The sequence below is a fragment of the Panthera tigris genome, chromosome C1 (assembly GCF_018350195.1).
Source record: "Panthera tigris isolate Pti1 chromosome C1, P.tigris_Pti1_mat1.1, whole genome shotgun sequence".
NCBI lineage: Eukaryota > Metazoa > Chordata > Mammalia > Carnivora > Felidae > Panthera > Panthera tigris.
In genome coordinates, this window is record NC_056667.1 from 68,016,673 (window position 1) to 68,022,672 (window position 6,000).

The window sequence follows — 6,000 nt, forward strand, 5'->3', positions numbered from 1 at the left end:
TAGAGAACTTAAAAAAAAAAAAGGCACTGTCCTTGCAAAGAGTGATGTAAGAGGTAAGGAGGTTAAGAGACAAAACTGAACAAATGAGTTCGGGGAGAAAGCTAGCCTTTTATAGAGTAAAAGGAAACAGAAGTACTTTCGGCCAGCCTAATGAAGGGTTTTGAAATTGAGGGTCCTTAGAGGAAACCTGGAATTAGAACAAGTTAAAAAAGTAAAGAATGTGGGGAGTGAATGGAGAGGGCTTGTTTGTCTAGAGTTGGTGCCTTAATAGAAAAACGGCAGGCCAGCAGCAATGCTGTAATGATAAATTGGCATGTATAAGAATGCGGGCAGGAAAGCACAGTGCTAATGACAGTTAGAGATTTTTGTTTTTAAAGGAGCACATGAACTAATCCAAAGGAGTTACTTAAAATTACAGTTTGCTCTTTTTCTCTCTCTCTCTTTCTCAGAATTGTTTAAAGAGAAGAGGGAGAGGAAAAGGAAAGGTGTAATTTATAGGATGTACCTTAGGAACTATTATTAGAAGAATAAAAACGAGAACTACTGGCAAATGTAAGTGCATTAGAAATGCAGTAATTAAAAGGTTCTACAAGAAAAAAGGAAAATCAGAGCTAACAGTCTTCTATTAACCTACTGTGATTTATAACTCACACTTTATTATTTTTTTCTCCTAGTACAAGTTCTCTGTTACCATGTATAATAGTCACATGCAATATTTTGTTGTTGTAACCCCATATATGTAGTAGTGAGTGGATCTTAATTTGTTTTTTATGTGCCTCTAGTTCATCAGCTTCAATTTCAGGGAAAAATTTCTCTGTGCTTTGAATAGCACCCAGCATAGCTACTCTGTGTTAGCAACTGATGTCTATTTTGGTAATACAGCAGTTATCAGTAAACGATCAGAACAAACAATGAAATGCACTATAACACTGAAGGAAAGGAAAGGACAAGGATAGATGTAACTGGTGATGAAGTGTATTTGTTCTGGGAAAACTGAGATGGTTATGTAAATGTTGGGAAGTGGGAAAAGATATATTAAAGATAAATGTAGGAAATAAAGTGAGAATAAGATAAATGCAAGGAGTGTGATGAATCATTTCTTAAGGAAATTAACCTAAATTCCTGATGGAGGTTAAGCATTCTCTGAACACATGAAAGCACTTGTGTTTCTAAATGTTAAATTAAGATCTGCTCAAAATTTCACGAGAAATCAATACTTATTAAAATACAGAGCACGCTTAGCAATGTTCTAAACACTACAAACATGATCCCATTTAAAATATTTCTAAATTGTGTAGGTAGGAACTAATATAATCCTCATTTTACCCATGAGAAACTGATGTATAGAGATACAAAGAAGCTTGCCCAAAGTCATACAGGTTGTTAAGTGGTAGAGATTTCAAATACAGGTTGAGTCTGGTTTCATACTCAGGCTGACTCTGGAGTCAGGCACTGGTAACTACTGTATCTTCTGTGTCTAGGAGAACCAGAAAGATAAACTGTTACTGTGGCAGCTGCAATTTTTTTTTTTTTTTTTAAATTTTTTTTCCACGTTTTTTATTTTTTATTTTTGGGACAGAGAGAGACAGAGCATGGACGGGGGAGGGGCAGAGAGAGAGGGAGACACAGAATCGGAAACAGGCTCCAGGCTCCGAGCCATCTGCCCAGAGCCTGACGCGGGGCTCGAACTCACGGACCGCGAGATCGTGACCTGGCCGAAGTCGGACGCTCAACCGACTGCGCCACCCAGGCGCCCCAGCTGCAATTTTTACAATGACACCAGTACTGGTGTTCATGTAATTCCTTGAAGTAGCATACCTAGCACATGTTGCTAAGAAAAATGTTCATGTTCTCTATGCCAAGGATGAAGATGGTCTCTCCTAGCCTTATTGCAGTGCACCAAATGCTGTTCAAAGTTCATGTCTCAAAGTGCCTAACTGATTACAAGGGAGTGTCTGAGGCATTGATGAAAATAGAACAGAAAAGAAAAAGAAAAAGAAAAAAACAACCAGATACTCCTACTTGGGTTCTGCTTTCTTCTGCTGTGTATACAGTCTAAAATGTCCCTGGTTCCAGCTCAAATTAAATCGCATGAAATTATGTTTGAGATTTATTTTGTGTGCTACTTGAGAAATGATAACGTTTCATGAATTTTTTAATGTTATCTCTGATAGCCCTTGCACCTCATTTGTCCCAAGGATATCACCGAAAATAATTTGAGAACAAACCAAAGAACTTTAGCACCTTAATCATTTAGCATTGAGTTGGTCACAGGAGAGGCTGGGGATGGATGAGTGCAGTCACCCTGTTGGTTTGGAGGGGAAGCTCTCAGAAGACAGTAAAGATGGAGGCCTTTTTATCCTGATCACTAAATGCATCTTTTCCTGGTAATCCTTGGTTACTGGAGAATGAAAGACCCAGGAGGAGGGTAGAAAGAGAAGATTTTATATTACCAGCATTTTATATTAACATTTTACATTAACATTTTTAGCAATAGGAAATTTATAAAATGCATAAGCAGATATAATCTCTCTTGATCTAACTCCCTGAAACGCAGATAGCTGTGTATCCTTGGAAAAGTTGCCTATTCTTTCTTAAACATCAGCTTCCTCAATCGTAAGATGGGGAGAAGCAGAGATTCTCCTTAGACAAGTTACTTAAGCCCTCTGTTCCTCAGTTTCTTCATTTGTAACATGAAACAACAGTAGCAGGTCAAAATGTAATTTTGCTGATATTCAACAGTTTTTCACCTACCGAAATGGCAGTTTCACGTAGTTCAACCTAATACCTATGGTATTATTGTGAAGATGAATACACTTAAGCAAGGGCCTAACTTTTAGTACAAACTCAGTGTTAATTTTATAAATATGGTCTCAGTTCATCCTTATAATAGCCCTGTGACAGATAATTGGGTTCCACCTGTGGATATAAATTTATGTGAAAAAATGTAAATAGTATATACAGATTTACAAGGGTGGGGGATCGTAGCTTTACAACAAATACTTCTGCAGTGTAACCCTTTGTCTTGTGCTTTCTGGACTGCCCAGTGTTTGTCTATTGTATCAGCCAGCTAAGAAGGTCTCTAAACTGCTTTTCCCTCCCATCCAAATTTGCCATCCACTGGATGGTTCACTAGTTCTGAGGTTGTAACAAATACTCGTGTGACTTCGTTTACCTTATAAAATGGCTTAACGCCAAAAAAATGAGTATTCCCATGCTCATCGACTTAGATAGGGTTATAAAAGCAGAGAAACTTATATAATATTATAATACACAGTGATAAATACAATCAAAGTTCAGAATTATTTGTTTGTATATTCTGATTATTTTGGAAATAATGGAAAGCTTTTCATTTTGGTTGTGATTTCTAAGACACCAATTATAAACTCCTTGCCAAAGAACATTGTGCCTTTGCAAATATGTGTGTATAACATATATATACTAAATAGGTATATATTAAAGAGGAATAGTTTATTATAATTGAAAGTATAGAATGCTAAATATTATGGCGGCAAAATGAGTAATTTGAAATTATTTAATCTATATTTTATAAAATGCCTTTGAGAATGAACTAGAAAAGTTACATAAATATTTTGTATAGAATTCTCTATTGTGAATAAATATACTACATAAAAGTCAATGTATTATTATAGTTAGCAAAACTTATTATTGGATTTTTTTCTAATAATTTAAATCGAATAATAGTGATTTGGGGTCCTCTTCTCTCTAAGAAACTAATTCAAACTTGTACATTATTATTATTTATTTGAGAAATAATGTGGAATGTGCCAGGATTTTTCTCATAAAATGTATTTTTGCACATATGCAACGTCTAAATGATTAAGATGTAGACATCTTTTATGAACCCTATCAAAAATAAGGATCAAAAGAGAAATATAATGTAGCTATTTCTCCTATCCTTCTTTTTTTCTCAAATATAATCATTTGAGAGGATTACTGTAATTTTTGAAAGGATTGAAATGAACAGAACAGTAATCTTAGTGAATAGGAATTTTAATAATTGAGTATTCAACATATTCTCTTATTTGACTGAAAAATAATTTTTCCTTTAATACTGTGTGTGTATGTGTGTGTGTGTGTGTGTGTGTGTGTGTGTAGTGAGAGAGAGAGAGAGCGTGTGTGTGTGTGTGTGTGTGTCAAAACACAGACACTGGTATTTTTTTTATTGGCTTTGTTTGTTTTAATTCTAAGATCTTGTTTCTAAATGGTGACTTTAGACACAAACTAGCATCATTTTCATTTTGCCAAAGAGAAGACTGGAGGTAAGAGTGTAGGAGTTATTTGCCCAAAGTTATCTAACAAGGACTGGGAAGACTTCAAATCAGGTCTCAAAATTCTTGTCTTTTACATATAGATGATAATAATTTCGATTGACTAATCTATCCTAGAATTTAATCACTTTCGTTTTCTTATTTATCTTTCTTTTAAACTCATATACTATAAATTCTTGAAATTCATAACAGTACCATTAGAGTAGACAGATATCTACTGAGCTAAGGAATAAAATACCAAATATTGTTTCAGAATAATAGAAGGTTTGGGGACCATATCCATAATTTAAATTATTAAAATAGAGTCGCCATTTGTGGGAGTTAGTAAAACATATACATCTGGAAAGTGGCTAACGAACAATAGAAAGATTTACAGATTTTTGTCTATCTCAATCACTTCATTTTCCATTCATTGTTGCTCAAGGATACATAAGCTTTATCACTATACTGTTTGAAGTAGAATTCAGCTACTGTGAAAATATTTTTTAGCAAAAATAACTTTTACACATTATGAAGAAAGTGGAAGTGATGTAGAAAACCCAAGCAATATAATAAAGTTTCTCCTTTAATTTAAAAATTCACTCAGACTGCTTCCCCAAATAACCCTTTCTTTCCCTTTTACCTTCCTCAATTTACCATCTTTTTTTTTTAATGTCTATTTATTTTTGAGAGAAAGAGAGAGTGTGAGCTGTCAGCACAGAGCCAGATGTGGGGTTTGAACCCACAAACTGCGAGATCATGACCTGACCCAAAGTCAGATGCTTAACCAACTGAGCCACCCAGGCATGCCCCCAATTTGCCATCTTGATTGATATTGGTCCAATCTGTGCAAAATGACTTAGATGCAACTAAAAGTTCATTGTAAATTTGACCCAAACATACTAAAAAAACCCAGCAAACAAATAAGAGAATAATATAATTCTCATCCTGAGGAAAAGAATGTCACTGAGTAAATGACAAACTGATGGCAAGAAAAAACTAAACTAACCACCTAAGGCAGCTCCCCTAGCTTTCCTTATTTTTCTTCTTAGCACTTATAATAACCTGGAATAGCACATATTGCCTGTTTATTGTCTTTTTTCCCCTCACTAGATGCTAAACACCATCAGAACAGGAACTTAATAGATTTTTATTTTCTTAAACAGACTCTGACACATATAGATGTTTCCTAAATATTTGTTGAAGGAATAAATAAAATGGAAATTGGTTGTCTGGGGAATAGAGTTTTATGGTTAACTGAATAAAAGTATATTTGTTGAAAATATTTCTAAAATGTCTGTAGTGAACATGGCAGTATTTAGATTGTGATTGAGTTTCATATTCCTTTTTAGGGTCATAATTCTGAATATCACTTGTTATATAGTATAATATATAAGTCATGGGAGTTACAGTAAAATCCATACTGACTTTATGACTGACCTTGTTTTGAATAAATCTTCAGTTTGGATGTGATTTCTTATAATTGGCCAATTTCCCTGAAAGGCAAGTAAGTAAAATATATTGATTAATTGAGAACTGTAGTTAATTGGGTTTTTACTAAAATTTATTTATACTGGCACAGAGTAGTAAGTACTCAATAAATATTTGTCAAATATGTGAAGTCTAGTTAGTTAAGATAGACTTGTTATTTTGTTTTTAGTTTCTTAATAAAAAGATAACTTTTCGATTAAATACATAATATGCAATAACATTAGAAACCACACAGCAG

At 34.1% G+C, this 6,000-nt stretch overlaps 1 long non-coding RNA gene across 1 annotated transcript in view; it reads right to left on the reverse strand.

Moving 5' to 3' along the window:
- The window catches only part of LOC122241465, a 50,089-nt gene extending 44,321 nt beyond the window's left edge, over positions 1–5,768 (reverse strand). The window contains exons 1-2 of the long non-coding RNA XR_006221633.1: positions 5,712–5,768; positions 2,245–2,401 (exon numbers count right to left, since the gene is read on the reverse strand). This is a non-coding gene — a long non-coding RNA (uncharacterized LOC122241465). The remainder of the gene's footprint in view (positions 1–2,244; positions 2,402–5,711) is intronic.
- Positions 5,769–6,000: the final 232 nt, after the last annotated feature.